We start from the raw sequence: 22,859 nt of genomic DNA, 5'->3' as shown, positions 1-22,859 counted from the left end.
AGCATTAGATTCAAAGTTCCCTCTGGACTCTGCCCTCAGTTTATTCATCTGGCCTTTGCCCACTGAGCAAGAATTGTAGTAGAGGCATAGTCTGTGAACATGCATCTTTACTCTTGCCTCACTGCTTTTACTTAAGATGTTCTTTCTCCTTGTTTGCAATTTTTTTTCCCTTCTGTCCAACTCCTGTCCTGATGAGCCAGCGCATACTTCTTCCTTTGAAGGAGCCTTTCTCTTTAGTCCACACTGATCAGCCCCTTCTCTGAACACTTACCTTTTAATAATATACCAGCCCGGGTATTGTTATCTAAGTGTTTCATGTTATTTACCTATAGAAATATTGACCTTTTGAAAGCATACAGATGAGGCTCTGTCATTCTGGGTATGAAACAAGTTCTCACGGCCAGAATTTAATAATAATAACACCTAACGATCAAGTGTTCAGTTTGCTATATGTAGTGCTATGTATTCTACACATATCATCATTAATCTCACAGTGTTACAGATGAGCAATTAGGGACACATTGGTTAAGTGAGTTGCCCCAAGATCAGATAACTTCTTTGTAGTAGAGCCAGGATTTGTAAACAGGCTTACCAGGCTTCAAAACCTGTGTTCTTTGTACTATGCAAAATGCTTTGTACCTCTGATTTAAACATTTGTGTGTGTGAACAACTGAAAGAATTAAATAGAAGTCTTAGTCTCTCTGAACGTGGTTTTCTTCTTTGACAGACACTTATTTAGTACTGCTGCCCCCATGGCATTATCCTGGGTCCAGGCTATGAAGGATCATAATTTAGCTGTTCCCATCCTCAAAGGTCTTGAGTCTAATGGGTAATGTAGACATATGTGTTGTTACCTACATAAAAGGCAGGATGAAATCAGATCTATAAAAGGGCATGAAGTAGTCATTTGGGTCCATGGAGATTAACATTTCCAACTAGAGGAATTAGGGACGGTACCAGAAGTTAGCATTTGTTCTCGGTCTTGATGGGAGGATGGAAGTTGGAAAGAAGATTGTATATTCAGAGTTTAGACTTTGGAACTTGGGGTTTTCATGTTCTTACTCCATCACTCACTAGTGCCAGATAACCTTGGGAACATTAGCTAGTAGCTCTGGCTTTTTCTCATTTAGTAGCACTTATCCTTGGAGATTGGTGAGAAGACTACAGGAAAAAAATTACATGTAAATCTCAGCTTTTTACCTACTAGCACATAATAAGCACTCAGCAAATGGTAGCCAAAGTAAGTAATTTTATTATTGAGAAGGGTATGATCAAAGGTTTGGAGGAAGCTCCATGCTGGGTGTTGTAAAACGGTTTAGCTTCTTTGGGACTAAATCTGATGGGACATCGTGGGGGCCTTGTAAGGTAGGTTGGAAATTATGGCCTTGGTGAATCATGTCACCCTTAGAATATTATTTCCTCTTCTTTAGACAATAAGTAGAACCATAGCCATTAGAGGTTTTGTTGTTTCTGTTTTAACACCTAAGTGACGTGTTATTACCTGAATTTTAGGAAAATAAGTTATAAGAATGGGAAAAGTAAACTGAAGATGAGTGAAGGGGTCTGGGGGGGACTGGCTGATGATACAACAGACTAGGGGGGAATTGATCAGAGTCTAAACCAGTGCAGGTTGGTGGGGACAAAGAGGGGAGCAAGAGCGTGTGTAAGAGCTCGCGAGAGCAGAAGTAACCTCTTATTTTAGCACAAGATCACAGGCACTAATACCAATATGTATTTTGCTTGTTGTTCAGATTATAAAATCTTTGTGCTCATTGTAGAGAAAAGTTTAAAGAATAAAGTCATCATGTATGATTCTAGCACATAGAAACAACTGCTGTTTGCTTTAAGTCCCTTCCAAATTTAGAATGTCCTTCAGACCCAGTATTGGTTGGAATAATTTATTCTAATCTTCACGTAACTTCAAGTCTATGTAAATGTGAACATTGTTATTACCTTGAGGTGGTTTTCCTTTGTTGGTTTTTGGGTATTTATATTTTGTTGTGATAGATTAACAGCAGATTTTATTTTTGGTTCGGGGTATCTATTTTTGACAATTTGCATATTGAGAAAAGCAAACTGAATTTCTAGGTTTTTGTAGCGCTTCATTATTCTATATCAGTAAACTAAGTAAAACCAATTTTGTGGGATTGGCTTTTTTATCGATCATCCTAAAATGGCTCAAGTTTTTTGTGTGTTTCTAGAATTAGCACCCTCTTTTAAATTTTTACTTGGAAATAATTTTAAACTTACTGAAGAGTTGCAGAGTACAGAGTGTTCCTATATTCCCTTGATCCAGCTTCTCCTAATATTAGCATCTTACACGTCCATGGTCCATTTATCAAAACTAAGAAATTAACACTGGCATAATACCATCAACTACACTACAGCCTTTATTCAGGTTTTCCCAGTTTTTACACTATCATCCCTTTTCTAACCCAGGATCCAGTGCAGGATCCCACATTGCATTTAGCATCATGTCTCCTTAGCTAGCTCCTCCAATCTGTGATGGTTTCTCAGGAATTCCTTGTATTTCATTACCTTGCTCCTATTGAAAAGTAAGCACCTGTGCTTTTAAAGAAATGAATTATATAATTTGAAATCTATATATGTGTGGGCCAATGTGAAATTTAAATTCTTAACAATAGTGGTATAAACAGATCTATAATATTACAGTTTTAAGATTCAAAAATCAGTTTGAAAATAATAAACATTTTAACCCCAAAAGTGCAAAGTTATAGGCCTGGAGCTAGTCATAAGCATTCTTGATGTAATGACAGGAAAGTGGCATTTAAGAAATACCCATACTCTATCTACAACTATAGTGTATATTAGGCATATTTCAGTTCTCATGACTCTTGGCTTACGTCATAGATGGTAGCTCCAGTGTTATTTCAGCCCTTTCCTAGAAAAGAATGTTTTCACAGCATCAGGGATAGTAAACATGTTCCAGAGTTGAGCATATGTTTTAGGATTGCTTTAACCTTTTAAAATTCATCTTTAGAGTATCATGAATATTGACTTTTTGTTGCTCAAATTTTGCTTTCATCTCCTGTGCATTTTGTTCATGAAAATGTGAACCATGCCAGTTGAGGCCCGTCCCAGAGGGATGCACTTCAAAGGCAACCACACTGAAAGTGCGATTCTTTCTTTCAAACATCTGTGAATTTCTTTTGGAAATGATTTATAAAATTCTCTGATTTTGTAATTCAGTGATTCCACTGAGTGTGGAGGCTGGTCAGTTGTGGAAAATGAATGCAGTCTCCAGTTGCTTGATTCACATGTCCAGTTTGATTCAGAACGCTTGTATTTCCTTGGTCACATCAGCAGTGCTCCCCCGACCCCCACCGCAATTTCAGTTTTAGTGTGTTCAGATGTCTTGTCACATCATGGAAGAACAATCTCGTGAGTCGCCAGGGGGCTGACAAGATGAGCCACTCAAAGCCCTTTAATTCCAAGTGTCCTTGATCTGTGGAAGCAGCTCAGTAAATCTCTTGAGTAAGTTTTCACAACCTAGTCTTATGACTGCATAAAAATAAACTTCTGTGCACTGCTTCACCTTCTTCTAAGTATTCCTGGAATTTGAAATGATGAAGGCCATAACCTCAAGAGTCATCATTCGTTACTTCCTTCATCACATACTGCAGTGAACCTGATTCATTCATTCTGTAAGTAGCTGTTGAGCATTTCTCTTATTTCTATGTTCCAGGAACTATTGTAGGTGTTGGAGATACCACAGAGAGCACCCATCTTCTTCTCTATTAGACAAGGCAGCTACATAAATAAGTAAAATAACATGCTGTTATGGAGAAAAGTGAGTTAGGGGAGGGGAAAAGAGAGAGAGACATTGATTGAAGTTTACAATGTGGTGGTCAAGAAAAGCCTCACTGAGATGATGACATTTGAGCAAAAACCTAAAGAAGTGAGGCGGCATGCCAATTTGATTAGCTAGGAGAGGAGTATATTCTAGGCAGAGGGACCAGAAAGTGCAAAAGTCGGGAGATGGAAGCAAGGCTGACAGGGTGAAGGGACAGCAGGCCAGAGTGGTTAAAGGAGTGTGTGGAGGGAAGAGAGCAAACAGGGCCGGAGCCAGAGCACCTAGGGTGTTGTAAGCCATCATAAAACCTTTGGCTTTTGCCCTGAGTTTGGAAGACATTGTGGGTTTTTGCAAAGAGAAGTAACGTGATCTGGCTTACCGATGCAAAGGGTCTCGTTTTATTAAAACTAATGTTAAGGGGGAAAGGATTAAAGTAGATAGAAGGGTACTGCAGTATTCAGGTGAGAGATAATGGTGGCTTGAACCAGGAAGGTTGCAGTGGACATGTGATGAGAAGTGGTCAGATTCTGGACATGTTTGGAAGATAGAGATATCAGCGTTTCTTTTTTTTTTTCCCTTTCTTCCGCCCCCTCCCCTCCCCACTCCGGTTCAAGCTGTTGTTTCTCAGTCTAGTTGTGTAGGACACAGCACCTTGGCCCATGCTGGTGTTAGGAGCCTTGCGCTCCAGTTGGTCGCTAATCATTCGTCGGCTGCTCACGGCAGCTCTAGTCGGCTGCTGGCTGATCACGATGGCTGCCGGCCACAGCAGCCCAGCTCCAGGGAGAGCTGTTGTTCACAGTCTTAACTGTGGAGGGCACAGCTCACTGGCCCATGTGGGAATCGAACCGGTGACCTCCACTTTAGGAGTACGGTGCTCCAACCACCTGAGCCACCGGGCCGGCCCAGCATTTCTTGATAATTGAGATATATGGTGTGAGAAAGAGAGGCCATAATGTTTTCAGTCTGAACACCTGAGAAAGTGGAATCACTGTTTACAGAGATGGGGAAGGCTGTTGGTGGAGCATATTTGGTGTTTGGTGACCAAAACACCAGGAGTTTGGTGACAGACTTGCATTGTGAACAAGACAGTGGGGCCTGGGTATGGCCAGCCTCATTGTGTGAATATACTTCAGAAATTGGCACACCCCCTGTCTTCACTGAAGGTACTCCATCTATGATAAATGATTTCAACTTCTCAATGTTTAAATCAGTTATCTTAAAATTCTAGATGGCAGGTCCTTCATGCCTATTAGCTGACTGGGTTAAAAAAAATCTCAAATCTCAAGTGGGCTACATTGTGATAAACAGGTTTCATTAGACCCAGTGGTTCTATGAGGAATACAGATGTTTCTGCTGCCACCCCATATAAGTGAAGTTGGAAAATATAAGTAAACAGAAACAGCAAGACTAAAACCTGGACAACCATCTAAAAATAAACAACCTCATGTTGTGCAAAATCAGGCATGGAAAATAACAGGCTGATGGGAAATATAGAGTTGGAACAGAACACTAAAAACTAAGGTACTTTGTAACCAAGTCTAATGCTAATAGAAGTACTAAGAAAAAAACTAGCACAGTTTACTGGTGTTTGTACCTGCTGTCATAATGAGAAAATTCTTTGTAGCTTTAAACCCTGGAGCTCATGCTCTCTTTGAGAAGTCAGTCTTCGAATAGAGACCTTTCATCAACATTAAAATTCTGATCCAGGACATAGCCTTGTTAACCCATTGTTTCAATATGTCTGCAGCTTTCCCAGATAGTTTAAAAGAAGGGAAGTGTAGTGGTTTTTGAAGTCACTGAATCAGTCACCCCCTTTAAGTCCGTCAGTTCTGTAGATTTTTCAGCCTCCCCACCCCCTTCAGTTCTTATATTGCTAAGGTTTTCTCTTTAATAATCATGAGGAAACTTGAGTCTGATTACTTGGAAACATTAACATGCTGGGAAAAATCGCCTGTGAGTCAGTGTGACTTCTCCGTTATACTGACATCGTTCCTCTAGTCACCAGTTGTGTATGAGGTAATGCCTTTCAAAGGAACACATTGTGGCACACCAGACTGTAAGGCTGACCTAGGACTCCTTACAGCTGACGTACCCCAGGACCAAACTCAGATCTGCCTCTGTATTGGACAGTCCAAAGTTTTCTGTTTAAAATGGGTATTTAGTAAGGAAAATCCTAAAATGATCTCAGTAGGATTTTCAAAAAAAATGTTTGAAAACAATTCAACGTCTATTCCTTTAAAAAGCTATTTTAAGAATTAGGAACTGAAAACTATATCTTGAACAAGATCCACTGTCTTGACCAGCAGGCAATATCGTACTTGACAATGTCACACTAGAGGATTTCTTTTTATTTCGGGAACATATAAGCAAGGCTTCTTTCGCCATTAACATTGTTCTAGAAGTTCTGACTAATGCAGTAAACCATAAAACAAAACTAAGTAGAATGATTGAAAAGGAGATAAAATACAAAACCCAACAACATCAACAAAAAATTATTAAAGAGGGCTGTATATGGTAAGTATACAAAAATCAGTAACTTTCCCAAGTATCAGCAATAACAAGTTAGAAACATGCATGGGAAAAACATCCCATTCACCATAGTAACAACAAACACAAAATACCTAGAGGTAATCCTTATAAGAAATATGTGCGATTGAAATGAAAAATACTATAAAACTTTTATTGAGATTTATAAAATTAAACGAATGAACCAGAGGTACATACCTTGTTCCTGGGTATAAAAACTGGACTATTGAGATACCATGTTTTTCAATTTATAAATTTAACATGGTCTTAGTAAAAATGACATATGTTTTTCGATAGACTTGACAAAATGGTTCTAAGCAATAAACATAAAGGAGAGACTAATACCAGCTAATAAAACTTAAAAGCTGTAGCAGTGTGTAGCAGTTTAGCACAGGGGTCATGAGTTTAGGTTCTGAAGGTAAGAGTTCTTGGATTCCAGGCCTGCCACGTAGCAGTGATGTGAGCATGATCCTGTTACTTAATCCCCCCAAGTCGAAGTTTATTCACCTGTAAAGCATGAGGTTTTGTGTAATGTAAATAATGTAAATAAAGAGCTGAGCAAATTACTGGTACATGGGAAGTACTCAAAAAATGTTGGTTACTATTGTTTTGTTGTTGACACAAAAGTAAAATAAGTCAATGAAAGAGAATAGTGTGAACGTAAGACCATACTATAGGTAAGAATGTATTGTTTATTAAAGGAGCCATTTTAAAGCAACAGAATTCATTAGATATTTAGTTTAAAAAATTTTGGGTAACTCTTACTATACATCAACATAAATTCCATGAAACCATAAACAAGTAGGAAAAAAATATTTACCAAGTAGTTGAAGAGCTTTTAAAAGCAGTGAGAAAAGGTCCAAAGTCAAATTGGTTTGGCTATACAAAAATTTGTTTCTGTATGAAAGAAAAACTAATTGAATGACAAATTGAGGAACAAGTAATGGTGTATTTGTAAATATTCAACAACCAGCTCTGCAAGGGAAGAAAGAAAATTCCCAGGTTTGTCATATTTGCAGATTTTCATGATAATAATACTTCAGGCTTCCAAGGTGAAGCGAGCAAGAGTTGGAAAGAGACGTGCATCACTGACTGCAGCTCACCACCTGCACAGACATGGCAGAGCATGCTGAGAAACCGCCTAAAGATCACCCGAGGCTAGAGCACATACCTGCTTGAAGCTGCCTTCCCCAAGTTCACGAACTTGTTGCAATGATTTTGCTAACCCTTTTTGACACCAGAGGGATTATTCATTGAGTATTTGTACCAACTGGACAAACAGTTAACCAAGTTTACTATTTGGAGCTGCTGAAAAGGATCCATGAAAAAGTTAGATGACCTGAACTTTTCATAGCTCTTGCATCAGGACAATGTAGCAGCTCACACGGCACTGTCTGTGAGGGAGTTTTTAGCCAGTAAACACATAACTATATTGGAACACCCTCCCTGCTCACTTGATCTGGCCCCCAGTGACTTTTTTCTTTACCAAAAGGTAAAGAAAATATTGAAAGGTAGACATTTTGATGACATTCAGGACATCAGGGGTAATGCGACGACAGCTCTGATGGTCATTCCAGAAAAAGAGTTCCAAAATTGCTTTGAAGGGTGGGCTCGGCGCTGGTGTTGGTGCATAGCTTCCCAAGGGGAGCACTTCAAAGGTGACCATAGTGACATTCAGCAATGAGGTATGTAGCACTTTTATTAGGATGAGTTTGCAAACTTCATTGTCTGACTTTGTAAGATAGAGGTAATTGAGAATAAATATCTACTGTGCTGTATCATGGAGGGAACCTTGAACTGGATGTCCACCGGCTCAAGGATGGAGGAACCCTAGGGGGTGTCTGGAGCCTACCCTGGGAGCAGCCTGTTTGGGGCCAAATCATACAATGGCTGAGGACTAAGAAGAGAGGTGTTGCTAGGCAAATGCTTAGCAGAACAGGTAGACCAGAGCAGTGGGTGTTTCTCCCTTGGTTTCTTCTTCTGGAGCCCATGGTACTCTTGGCAGGGGTGCATGTGTTTTGCTATTTTCCTCTGTCTGCATATTTATATTCTTATATCTGTATTTCTCCTTTTGCTACTGTTAAATTACTCTCTACAATCGTTTTTATAAGTGTGGTCACCAGAAAGATCAGTCATGGGGGCAATGGTGACGTGTGAAAGCATGAACACTTGTGTGTAGACAGTGACAAAGTGACCCAAATGATATTTTGTAGACCAGGAGGCCAAAGATATGTCTCATCTTGGCCAGGGATGAGATGTCTTACGATATTGTTGGGAAGGGAAGCTTCAAAGCGTGGAGAATTGGGGTCCTATCTCAATGTTTGTTGAACACAGGGATTCCATCAGGGGCTTGTACTTTTTATTTAACAATGGACTAGGTACTAGCTGGTTATTTGGTAAGCCAGTCTTACGCATATCACCTTAGAATGGGTTGTTTCTTTGCTGTAGTTCTAATACAAGATGGGTTTATGATAAGGTCAACTTTGTGCAGAGAAGCAGGATTTAATTGGCTTTCAGAGAAATGGAGACTTTTTCTGAATATGGGAGCGATGTTGTTGGAAGTTGTGTAGTTGTTGGAAGCCTGTGATTGAGAATCAGTACTTTTGGTGATACAGAAAGAACCAATTGTATGGGGGTGTGGAGAGAGGAAAAAAACAGTACTTTTAAGGGGTTAATGAAGACTAATCTTATGATATGAGAAAAGTAGCTTTAACAGACACAAAGTGGAAAAATAGGTTGCCAGAATTGGATAGAGACCAGTCAAGATGTAAACGATGTCTGTCTGAACTTGAGACTTGGCTTTGAAGAGGGACAGAAATTATTTCTAATGAGTGAGCTGTTTGAATGATTCATTGGGTGTGGAGGTTTACAGGTGCTCATGTTTTCAGAGCATTTATTCAAGGTTGGTCCATTAACATTCATTTCTCTTGGTTGACTTTTTTTTTTTTAAGAGCAAATACATATACAGGGCTATTAATTTGATGATTCATTGTTCCTTCTCACTTATTTGGGTGTTTCTTGTCTTTTTGTGTGAGTCTTTGCTAATCACTTTAGATCTTTAGCTGGTTTCATTAATTTAGCTTCTCTTGAAAACCTTTGCTGATTGTGGAACCATTGTATCTCAGGGTTGGAAGGGGCTGTAATAGTTTTCTAATCCAACTGTCAATTTGATGCTCAAATCCCCTGTATTATTCTTTTCTATTTCATACTTAAATAATTGATGTCTTGATTTTTAGTAGCTGGATTTACCAAGCAGTAGAATTCGGGGGCTTCGTGATAATATAGCATTCTTAGACCCAGCAGTCATTTGGAGGTAACCAATTGGTCATACTTTGGGGTGGGTGAGGGCCAGCTGGTGCTCTGATGCTGAATGTTTACACCATTCAGTGGCCCCTTCTACAGGGTACTCTGACACCTAACTTTAAACGCTGGGCGGGGGTGGGGGGTGGGAGTATAACTGAACTTAAGACCTAGGTTCTAGAGCCAAGCTAAACACAGGACTTGCATATTCCTGGTGCTTCCTCCCTGGTTCTGATCTAGTCACAGGCAGGGAGAGGGGGTTGGTTGGTAATGGTGTAGAACCAACCTCTTTGCTTCCAAAGCTAGTTGGCTAAGGCCAGTCTGTATGTCCAGGAGCTGCCTGTTTGTAAATTATGCTGAAATGCCGGGAAATGTTCTCTGGAAGGGTTCTAAATTATAGCTCTTTAATATTTTCTGCTTATAGAATTTGAATGCAGAATACTTGGTGTGGTTCAGGTTTAACTGAGGAAGCCCAGCTGCTGATTGCGAGGGGGCTTTACCAAGTGTCACGTATCTTAGAAGTCACCAAGCCCTCTTCCTTTGGAGGCTCAGAAACTTAATTTTGCTAGTACATTTAAAGTGCATCCTTCCATTAATAGTATTCATGTAAATCAAGGTCATAAGACACACATGTCAACTCAGGAGGCTAATGTATTAAACTGACATGCCAGATCATTTTTGTCAGATTAGCTAATATTGAGGTAAAGCCAAATTATTATTTAAGAATTATTTACTTCTAATACAACAGTACTATGATTAAATTTTTTAAAAATCCAGTTCAAAAATGGAAATGCGGAAGTAGAAAGTCCTTTCTGGTCCCACCTCATGAGGTAACAATTGTCAAGAGCTTAGTCTGTATGTATTCACCCGGACTGTTTGCACATGCAATAACCTCTTTTGCTCTATTGCTTTCCCGTTCGGTCGCTCTCTAGTGATGTCATGCGCATTGCTTGTTAACTTGTGGGAGGCCAGAGGACAGTCAGAAGGTTGCCTAATGACATGAAATCAGATGAAGGGGAGTAGGCAGGTGACCCACGGTAGCAGCAGCATCGTGAATTGTCTATTCAGCAATCTGGAGTCTACTACCCTGGCACCCCTTCCCAAGACAGTTTGAAAGGGCAGTATTAACCTTTCTCTCACAGACTGTTGTTTTTCAGTATAACTGGCCAAGTACAGATCTTGGCACCTAATAGGTGCTAAATAAATAGTAACTATGCGTGCACTGCCCTTTCCAGTCCCTTTTTTCTGACAAGTACATTTTTTCGGTAGCTGTGTTTATACCACAGTCTAGTTTTGCCTCGGCATGTGTGTCCTATGGTCTCTTGAATTTTCTAGCTCTACTTTGATCTATTGGATCTTTTATTTTGGTTCTCTGCAACCTTATTTCTCTTATTGCCTATACAGTTCAATACAGGAATTAAACTGTTCCATGAAAATCGGCACTTTATCTAGTAATTCTTATAACTTCTGATTTCTCAGAAAAATGCTTTCTTTGATTACATTTCATTATTACCCAGCTCTTTAGTTAAAACTATTCTGCTTTTATTTTGTTGTACACCTAATGTGGCTATATTAAAAGGGCTCATATGGAGTCAGAACTATATACTCTCATGAAATGAGCAGAACTGCATATGTGTAGTGGACAGTGTGGCCCCCTTTTAAGTGTTTTGTGTGATTTCTTTTATATATAAAATTTATTGAGATACAATTCACATACCATACTGTTTACACATCTACAGGGTGTACTCTTCAGTGGTTTTTAGTATATTCCCACAGTTGCGTAACCATCACCTCAATCAATTTGAAAACATTTTCGTCATCCCCAAAAGAAGCCCCATTTCTACTAACAGTTATTCCCCACTCGCCCTGAACTCACATCCACCCCTTGGCAAGTGCCAATCTACTTTCTGTCTCTATAGATTTGTCTCCCAAGGGGTGTATGGCCAAATAAGTTTGGAGAGTCTCGCAATAGGTCTCAGAGAAGTCCTGCGCTAAAGATTAGACTTTGTTAATCGGCATTTCTAAAACTTACTTAAATCTGGAATTTATTTTCCTTGTAGAACCTCTTAACAAACATCTTTGGGAAATGCCATGCTATATAATACTTGTAGGGAAAGTAGCTAGCTTATGATACAATAGGATGCTTTTTAGGGAAATGATCTCGTACAGGAGAGGCAGTCAGGATGTTTGCTCTCACATTATGCCACTCCACTGGTAAGAGACCTAGCCATGCTCATTCACTCATTAAATGAATTTACTGAGAGCCTACTATGTGTCAGACACTGTTCATATACTGGGGTATAGCAGTGGATAAAATCAACAAGTCCCTGCCCCCAAGTAGGTAGTAAGGTGGAAGGAATGGACATACAAATGTTCAACCATATAGGAGGAAGGTTCTGTACACATTGTTTTGCGTAGAATAGGCTTCCTCTTGAAGACTTTTAAATGCCTACTCTAAACAGTGCTGATCCCTGATTTAAGCAAAACATAGACACATTATCCTTACTCTCAAGAAGTTCATAATCTACTCCGGAAGCAAATAATTATGATGTGAAATGGTGTTGCGACCTGCACAACACAAGCCGTGGGAAGGTGAGGGAGGCGAGGGAGGGTTAAACTGTAATAAAGAGACAGAGACTCATATACAGTTAAATCACAGAGGACCAAGGGACTCGCAGCCTCAAGAGACTGGAGCCCCGAATCAGGTCACTGACAGTATTTATTGATTACAAACAATGAACATCACATGATTAGAGGCAGGGCCTGTGAAAATCCTACACCAATTCAAAAAAATGATTTCCATACCCAATTATTTGTCCCAAAGCAGCCGAAGCATGTCGTCCCAGGATGACTAAGGTGCAGTATGCACCACCCTGGGGGAGAGAGTCTCTCAGGGTGAAACTGTCCCATGAGCTGAGCAGAAAGAGCTTGATCTTAACGCTCTAATGGGCCTTTCTCACAATAAGGTGAGAGGGAGTAGCAGAGGCAAGCAGCAGCTTCCCACAAGAACAAGAAGGAGGGGCAAGGCTGCTTTTTATTATTTCTTATTACAGCTCATTGGGGTCTCAACGGGGTCCCGTCTGGCTTGAGTTGTTCCACCCATGAGGAATCTTACTCGTCTTTGACTGCAGACCCTTCTCTTGAAGACCAGATGGAGAGACTCAGGATATTATAAACTCAATCCCAGAGAGGCACAGTCCCACAACTTCTTCTTTCCTTAGGGAAAGGTTGGGGGGACAGACGGCTAGGCTGCCGTGTGACCACAAAATGGTAATTACCGAGATGGTGGTATATACATACTGTTCTCTAGGAACACAAAAGAAGGGACTCTACTCCATACTTGGGGTGTCCCTAAATTATTTTTTTAACTACAGTAAAATAAGACCTGGTCTTATATTAATTTTTCCTCCAAATGATGCGTTAGAACTGATGGTCCTGCTAGGTCTTATTTTTGGGGAAACACGGTATAATAGGGATTTGGTGACTTAAGATTTCTTAGGTACCACCACAGAACTGAACATACATTTGCTTGTGGGTAGGATTGCTGTGGACTAAAACATCTTCACTGGCAAAGACAATATCTAATTTTGATTTAAAACATAAATTTATTGAATTCCATTGATCCATTAGCTATGTTATGATCAGTGTAATATTCATGTTCTTCCTCCATAAGTCACTATAGTCTTCATAAGTCAGTTTTTACCTGTTCAAAAGAAGAAAGATTGGAATAAGAATCCTGTATTGAGTACCCATCAATTCCTACTTTTAAAAAATGGTTATGGTATAGCAAGAACAGTCAGTAAACCTGTTAGCTTTCTGAAAATGGCTGGACTGTAGCAGTAGGAGGTACAAAGTAGAGCTTTTGTCCCATCAGTCTGTCCTTGGTATCGTCAAGTACTGGAGTTTCTGACATTTGTAGGCTGTAATGGGGGAAGGGAAAATGAAGCCCACAAAAACGAAAATTTTTAAAAATTAAATAATAAATTTAAATTAAAAATTGCTCCTCACTGATTCAGAAGAAAGACATTTAGAAATACTGTTTGAGAATTGCAGACAAGTCTGTATAATTTTAATCATGTTTCATTGATGATGGAGGTAAAAGGTGCTATTAGTTCTGTTGCAGAACACGACGAACTTGACCTCTGCCCAGTAATTATCATGTGCTCATGTACAAGGAAGATAGTCCCTGAGAAGTCTGATGTAAGGACTTCTTTGTAACAGGCCCACATTATTATTATTTGGGGGGCAGTTGGAGGAAGAGCGAAGACACTGGCTGAATATTTCCTTGTGATCTTTCTATTACTATATGAATACATAACTTATAATACAGCTCTACGCAGTTGCCATTTCCCCATTTATCCTTAAACAGATGAATGTTTGTGATTTAGCATAAAGTTCATGAACTAAGAAAAGCAGTTGCACACAGATGCCTGTATCTTTCCACTCAATGTGTCTTATTACCTTTAACTTCCTGTTAAAATCATGCTTTTATTTTTACCTTTCAAATATGAATTGCCATCACCAGGCTTAGCAAATGAAACGGATTACTTGTAGTAACTGTAAGTAGTTTTGCACTCCAGATCCTTACAGAGCTTTCCCAAAGGACAGGCAATGTCTTTCAAAATCCTATTACAAGATTTTATTTGCAGGTGCTTATGAACAGAAGGCTGAAAGCCTCCATGTTTTATTGCTACCCAACTTCATCAGGTCTGCTCACTCTACTGAAAATTGTGGCAAAAATGATACACATCAGCTCTTTTATTCTTTTGTTACTACTCTGCACAAATAAAAGCATATTGGGGAATTTAATGAAGCAGTATGTCCTTGGAGGGAGCTTTGGAGATTTGGAGTGTATTTGCCTTTGATACCTGAGGTTTTTGTGTAAAACAAATGGACACGACCAAAATAAAGTCCTCACAGATAGGTTAGTGTTTGTCACATACGTACTTAAATCACACAAATGTCTATATAAGCAGTGACCTTAGAGATGCATTCAGTGACTACGTAGGAGGCTTTTTGGATGTGCCAGGGAATAGTTGGGACAATGAAAACTACTGCAGAACCCCTGGAACTCTGACATTCTTTTGGAGGTTGTCTGTTGACCCAAGAAGTAGACTTCGATGGTCAAGAAAAATATTAGGGCGGGAGGGATTTGCTTATTCAACAAATGAATGAGCATTTCCCAAGGATATATTCTGGGAACCTGTGCTGGGTGAGAGGCCACATCTTAGCTTGCTTTGGCCTTCACACAGAGTTGGTATTGCATTGGAATCTGGGAGAGGCAGCGTGGATGGAAAGGATGAATCTGCTGCAGAGATCTACATGAAGGATGGCACCTGTATGCTTGTTGTGAGCTGTAAGTTTCAGGTTACTGCAATTCCTAGCCTACCAGTTTAACTCTCCTTTATTTCTGTCCTATAGAAGTGTAAGCATGTGTGGAGGATAATCTTGATTCTGCTTAAATTTCTAAGCTTTAATACTTAATTGATAGTTATGAATACTAGTAAACTGATAAAAACACAGAAGCATGGGCAGTGCTGTAATTGTGACTTGCTGGCCCACATGATATTGGAATCAATTCTGGTTTGTCCTTTTCTTGCAGGGTTAACACTATCTTTACATCAGTTCTCTTCCTTTGGACCAGCCTCCCAGGTTGCCACTTACTGTTGCTCTGAATGTAGGAGAATGCAATTCTCTGGCTTACTCTGGGGGAATGACAAAGGAGCCTGTAGTCGTTTATCCCATCAGAAATTCCAAATCGCAGCAACTCTAGATGTACAAGGTGTGATCAACAAATATGGTAAATGTTTAAGTTCAAAAAATGTATTACAGGGCCGGCCCGGTGGCTCAGGTGGTTGGAGCGCTGTGCTCCTCTAACACCAAGGTCGCTGGTTCGATTCCCACATGGGTCATCTAAGATAGTGAAAACCAGCTGGAGCTGGGGTGCCATGAGCAGCCAGAGGTTGGCGTGAGCTGCCTGTGGGCTGCTGTGGGCTATCGTTTGCCACCATGAGCAGCAGTGGCCAGCGTGAGTGGCTGGCAGCCAGTGAGAACTGCTGCGAGTTGCTGTGAGCAGTCGACCAACGACTGGTGATAGACTGACTACCTCAGCCGGGAGGGAGCGCAAGGCTCATAACACCAGCATGGGCCAGGGAGCTGTGTCCTACACAATTAGATTGAGAAACAACGGCTTGACCTGGAGTTGGGGTGGGAGGGGGTGGGGGTGTGGGGAGGCGGAAGAAAGGGGGGAAAATGTATTACAGTAAAAGACACCTTGTCATTAATCCCCCCTCAAAGTACTCCCTCTCACTTCAAATACACTTATCCCCTCATTATCGCCACTTTCTGAAGCAGTTCTGGAAGTCCTCTTTTGTGAGTGTCTTTAGTTGCCCTATCGTGGCTGCCTCAATGTCCTGAGTCGATTCAAAATGTTTACCTTTCGTGGTCATTTTGACTTTGGGGAAGCGCCAGAAGTCGCACAGTGCCAGACCTGGTGAATAAGGTGGATAAGGACACCCTGCAGTGGTTTTATGGGACAGAAATTGCCATATACCAGAAGCAATGTGTGACATGGAGTCTTTCCGTTGTGATCACAAAATACGGTGAATGCTGCTGCCAAGTGCCATCCAGTGGAAAGGCAGGGGTCTTCAATATGGGAAGCAACGTGTCGAACCTTAGTAACAGTGTGTGACAAATTTCAACTTGTTCAGTACAGTCAGTCAGGTGTGAACTACAGTTGAAGGTGTTTTAAAGTGTACCATAAATCATCGTCCATCATGACAACACTGTGTCACACATAGCTTCTAGTATACTACAGTTTCTGTCAAATAAAAACATTACAGTGTGTCCTCATCTACCTTATTCACCAGATCTGGCACCATACAACTTCTGGCTCTTCCCCAAAGTCAAAATGATTCAGCACATAGAGGCAGCCACGACAGCGCAACTAAAGAAAGACATGAAAGAGGACATCCAGAACTGCTTCAGAAAGTGGCAAGAACAATGGGATAAGTGTGTTGAAGCGAGGAGGAGTATTTTGAGGGGCATTAATGGCAATGTGTCTTTTAATGAAATAATTTTTTTTTTTTAATTTAAACATTCACCATATTGTTTGGTCATGCCTTGTATGTGACCAGATAGTATTTAACTCAGTGGTAGTAGGAATCTCACCAGTGACATCAACATGAAAATGTTATTCTAGTAGCTTAGTAAATAGAGCCCTGTGCTAATTGTGTCAGAAAATGAAAGATATTTTTCCTGTTCTCCAAGACTGGAAGGCCCTTTCCTAACTGGAACAACCATACCATCTTTAGGATAAAGGAATCTTAATGGATACAAAGTGAGAAATGGATGATACTTGTTTTTTTAAGCCAATTTCATGTTCTGTTTGTTTACTACTAAGCATTTCTGAGTGGGATAATTCTTACTTGGCAGTCAATATTTCCCCATCATAGCTAGTAAGAATTTTTAGTATGTTTTGGGCATAAAACACATTTTATTTTAGACATCAAAGGGTCATTTTTCAGTGTTTGTTTCAGAAATTTAGGAAATAATTTCAACTGATTTCACAAATATTTGCTTAATGGTTCCCCATCTGTATTCCAGCAGTACTTTTTACACATCTCTATTTTGGCATTTCTCATGATATCATAGTACTTAGCTTGCCTCTTTTGCTGAACTAGAGCTCAGTAAGCACAGGGGCTCCTCTTACCTGGCTTTGAATCTTTGTGTGGTTCTCAGTATGTATTTGAAAAACCATTGGTTCTTTATGAAGAATATTGTCTGAAAGTATGGTAACTACTTAGTTTAATTGACTGTAACCATGTTGTAGCACATTTGCCATTATTTTCAAACCTTGTCTACAAAAAAATCTGGTGTATCAAGGAAAGATTCATAGCATTAGGTAATACTGTTATTAGATTACTGTAAGAATCTTTTGGGAAGCTTTGTACCTCTATCGTAATTAGGAGAAAGTCATACACTATGGACAGTAAGTATAAAAAGAGGGCAGTGAAAAAGCTCCGAGTAAAGTCTTTGCCTTTAGATATCACCTAGGTGCCTTCTGACTTCCTGGATTTTGAACCCTACTTACTTCCAATCTTCCTAATCCTTCCTGGGCTGCCTACTTCTGTAAACTAGATTCACATCTGCCAGACTTTTTCCTACTCGATTAGTCCCCTGCCTTTGCACCCTTCCCGCCCTGTTACTTCTGATGCCATCCAGTGATATCTGATTTGACCAAATGGTTATTACATATTACTTGTCAGAACCTTTGTGTGTTATTATTATCTACAAATACATTTACTCAACAACTATATCTTCATTAGAAGTAACATGAAAATTCAGGATAAAACTTTTTACAGGTTTATTTCCTGAAAAATACACACCCCTAGTAGAGCGTATCAAATTCACTGGAAGGCCTTGGGTTTAGCTATCAAGGCTCATAGTGAATGTGGAGTCCGGGACATAGTTGCCTGTAGTATGGCTACTGTAAGAGATATTATAGAAGCTTTTTTATTTTTCATCTGTAATATACAAAATGTAGGAAGGAATGTGAATATATTAAACATTGTTCTTCCTTAACTTTAAGGATATGAATATAAGACAAACATGAAGTAGATATCAGCTGTGTTCTGACTTAGAATTATTTATTAATGGTCTATTACTAGTTTAAAAATTAATTCTGCCTTCTACATTATTAACCTTGTAAAAATGCAAGAAGACTATATAATGAGAATGTTTATATATACATACATTCACACCTTTGTTTTTTAAATTTTCTTAAAAAAGCTTTTTATTATGGAAAATTTCAAACCTTCATTTTACCCACTTTTGGAAATTTTTATTTCTTTGTGTACATCCAAGTTTGTCTGGTACCATATTCTTCCTGTCTGTAAAACTTTCTTTAACATTTTTTGTAATTCCAGTTTGCTGCTAATAAATTCTCTTAGTTTTTTTCTTTTTGCCTGAAAAAGTCTTCATTTCTGAGAGACATTTTCTCTGGGTATAGAATTCTGGGTTAATACTGGTTTTTAAAACTTCTTTCAATAATTTAAAGATGTCATTCATGGTTTTTTGCTTTGCATAGTTTCTGACAAGTTTGCTTAATCTTTGTTTTTCTGTATGTAATGTGTCTTTTCCTGTCTTTTGCTGCCATCAAGATGATCTCTTTATCTTGACAGTTTGAATATAATATGTGTAGAGGGTATATGTGTATGCATGCATACACGCGTGTGTGTGTTGTATTAATCCTGTTTAGGATTCTCTGAGCTTCTTGGATCTGTGCTTTGATTTGTTTTGTTGTTTTTGGAAAATTCTCAGTCATTATTTCTTCTAATAGTCCCTCTGCCCCATTCTATCTTCTCCTTCTGGGATTCCAATTACACATATGTTAGCCCATTCGACATTTTCCTATAGTCCTTGAATGCTATGTTCTGGGTTTTTAATTTTCACTTTTCTTTTTCTTTGTGTTTCACTTTGGGTAATTTCTACTGACTTATCCTTGAGTGAATTGATTCTTTCCTTGGGTGTGTTTAGTCTGCTGATAATCCTGATCAGTCATTCTTCATCTCTGTTATGTTTTTACTTTCAGCATTTCCTTCACTCTTTCTTACAGAGTCCTCAGAATTTGAAGACTCAAGTTTCAGAAATAGATTTTCCACTATTTTCTCTGGAGCTGTGTTTCCTCTTTTACAAAGTAGGAAAATTGGGAATACCCTGTTTCCCTGAAAATAAGATCTAGCCAGACTATCAACTCTAATGTGTCTTTTGGAGCAAAAATTAATATACGACCAGGTATTATGTTATATTATATTATATTATATTATATTATATTATATTATATTATATTATATTATATTATACCTGGTCTTATAGTAAAATAAGACTGGGTCTTATATTAATTTTTGCTTCAAAAGATGCATTAAAGCTGATTATCCGGCTAGGTCTTATTTTCAGGGAAACACAGTATATAATAATAACCAACAGATTTGTTTTGAGGATCAAAGAAGTTCGTCTGGGCAAGTTCCTTCTTCCTTTTCCCTGGGTCTCAATCATTCTCATTGAAAGGTTTGGACTGTGTGATTACTTTGGTCCTATTTAGTTCCTAAATTGTAAGATTCTGTGAAGGGGAAGGGACCTAACATTTATTGACAGCCTGTATTAATCTCATGTAGAATTTGAGAAAGAGACAAAAGTCACATTTAAAAAGTGCTTTTGCAAAACACTTTACTTTTTGCCGGGTCTATGTGGATTTTAATTGGAAGAAATGGGCAGCATTAAATCCAGTTACCACTTGGTTAAATCTGTTAGAGAATCATTAAAAATTTTCAACCATTGGGTTTCCTGACTCACTTGAGAAATTTCATGGCTCATAAAACATCTCACTCTCTTTTTCTGTGCCTGTAGGATTTTAAATTATTGGGTTGACTCCCAAATTTTGCATGTAAGAAAAAACTAATGGAGGTTTTTGCTCTTCACTGATTAGTACAAATGAATGATATTCTCATCAGATTTGGCTTTGCAGTCACAGTCTCGTGTTCAAATCTTGATTGCACTGCTATGAAACCTTGGGCTGCTTGTTTAACTTTTGATCCTGAGTTTCCTTATCTGTGAAATAGGGATCATGCCTACATCAGAGAGCTGTTTTGAACATAGAAGACAATGTATGTGAAGCTTTGGGTATACTGTCTAGTTAATAGTAACGAATAACTGGTGGCATTAAAATAGTAGCCAAAATGAATTTTGCCACACTAAGTCAAATTTGTAGTAAATAGAAGGGGAAAAGCAAGTTTAATATTCTTTTTACTCCTTTCAATGGAAAGGTCCACCTGGTAAAGGGATTTTTTTTGCGGGGGGTGGGGGGGGGAGGGAACAGGACTTTATTGGGGAACAGTGTATACTTCCAGGCCTTTTTTCCAAGTCAAGTTGTTGTCCTTTCAATCTTAGTTGTGGAGGGTGTCGTTCAGCTTCAAGTTGTTGTCCTTTCAGTCTTAGTTGTGGAGGGTGCAGCTCAGCTCCAGGTCCAGTTGCTGGTTGTGGGGGGGCGCAGCCTACCATCCCTTGCGGGAGTCGAGGAATCAAACTGGCAACCTTGTGGTTGAGAGCCTGCGCTCCAACCAACTGAGCCATCTGGGAGGCAGCTCAGCTCAAGGTGCTGGGTTCAATGTTAATTGCAGGGGGCGGAGCCCTCCATCCCTTGCGGGACTCGAGGAATTGAACCGGCAACTTTGTGGTTGAGAGCCTACTGGCCCACGTGGGAATTGAACCGGCAGCCTTCGGAGTTAGGAGCATGGAGCTCTAACCGCCTGAGCCACCGGGGCGGGCCCCTAAAGGGATATTTTAACAATAGGGACAGGGTTAACTGAAAACTGAGTGTTGATGAAGTAGTAGTGCCTACTATGTGGCAGATGCTCACATTTAATCCTCAGAACACCTATGAAGGAAGCTGCCTCTCCGCTGAGAAGCCTTTCTGTATCTGGGTGATGGTGACCACCCCTTCTTTGTGTTCTTGCATTCTACTTTGTACTCTGTCCCTATTTTTTGTATGTAATACCTATCCGCTTCCCACTTCTCATCCCCACTGAAAGGTTTTCTATGTGTTTGGCCCAGAAATGGCCCACAGTGAGTTGAATTGAATTGCTGCGATGTTGAATCTTTGGTTTTTTTTCTGGTCAAGACTGAAATCCCACTTTCTTTGTAGATGAGAATTAAAGCATTGAAAACTGAATGTTGGTCTGAGACAAAAATACTAAGAAAATAGTTGTAGATAAAATGCTTAATCAATCAGAGTCCTTCCCCACCCTCCAATACAGTTTGTTAAGATAAACAAATATAGTATATTAAAGTAGCTGTTGATCTGGATATTACCTTTGAGTAAATAAACATAATGCATTTCAAAGAGTTGTTCAAATTCTGTGTTTCTAAGTAATTTTACTGTAATGGGTATTATTGAAGATTAAAGTTATTTAATACAAAGAAACATTCTTTATTCATACTGTGAGCAACTGTCTTCCAAACTACAGACCACAATACAGGCATTCTTATTTGAATAACACAGGGAATATGTCAAATTATTTTTGCAGTTTTTTTTCTTGTCATAACAAAAATTTTTACAAAATTGCATTCCTGATAATAAATTTTTTAAGAGTTGGAAGGAACCTAGGAGATCTAGTCTAATTTCTTCCTACCACCCAGGGAGATGAAGCAATTTACCTTCAGTCATACAGCTGACTAATGACAGAGTGAGGGAGAAAGCAGAGTCCTTTATCCATTTGCCATAGTATTACATTCCTCTGGAAAAAACTGCCTCCTCACTCTTCATTTTTAATGCTAGAATCTTGGGGTAAGGTTTTTTCCATGACTAACTAGTGTTCTTGTTTTCTTGTGTGGGTGTCTGGGAGCAAGCGATCAAGGGTGGTGGTGTTTTTTTGTTGGTGGTGAACAACTGAACCGAGTAAGGCACTAAACACAGAAAATGCATTTATCTAGTTAGCATTTAAGGGGTCAGGAAGAAGTGGTTGAAGCTCAAATTTTCTGCCTTCAGTGTTGATAGGCAGGTATTCTAAGGTTCAGTTTCTTAACCTGGGCTCTGAATTCCTGAAACTTTTATGAAAATTATGCAATTATATGCTGACCTCCTAAGAAAAGAATCTGTAGCTTTCATCAAGTTATCAAAGGGTACACAATTAAAAGCTACTGTTTTTAAAGGAAGGGAAAGCTAAGCAAACTTGATTGAGAACGAGCTCCCCACTCTGACACTCTAACTACTAACTATACTAGAGGGCTTCCTTATCCGCAGCCCCTTCTGCTTGTGCCCTTCCTACTAACAAGTCTTCTCAAGATGGCTTCCTGGACCTTGTCATGGAAGCCACTGGATGCCCCAACCTTCTTTTTTGAACAAACATTTCCCATAGATTTTCCAAGGCTCCCTTCTTTCTCCCCCCCCCCCCTCTTACTTTCCAGGTGAGGGTGTGAGACTCAGGGATTTCTGTTCATCAGAAAGCTAAGAAGTGTTGTTTCAATTACATTCTGGTTAAAAGGAATTTGTGAGCTGACTTGAGAACCTAAGACTGTTACTCTTAAGAAAAAAATGTAATTACATTCTAACCTAATACTTTGCAAATTAACTTTTAGAATGCCTCTTGTTCTTTAGTCAGGAAACTCTGTGTTTGATATAGAAACTCTTTACACCTTCCAGAAACAGAATGAAAATTTATGG

The 22,859-nt window shown here is 39.3% G+C and overlaps 1 protein-coding gene across 3 annotated transcripts in view; it reads left to right on the top strand.

Moving 5' to 3' along the window:
- The window catches only part of SLC44A1 (solute carrier family 44 member 1), a 177,762-nt gene that overhangs the window by 29,052 nt on the left and 125,851 nt on the right, over positions 1–22,859 (top strand). The gene's annotated exons all lie outside the window — the stretch shown is intronic.

This window comes from Rhinolophus sinicus, chromosome 16 (assembly GCF_057876585.1).
Source record: "Rhinolophus sinicus isolate RSI-liver-muscle chromosome 16, RSI-T2T, whole genome shotgun sequence".
NCBI classification, from domain to species: Eukaryota; Metazoa; Chordata; class Mammalia; order Chiroptera; family Rhinolophidae; genus Rhinolophus; species Rhinolophus sinicus.
The sequence above is the reverse complement of the archived record's forward strand: the minus strand, read 5'-3'. Positions and strand labels throughout refer to the sequence as shown.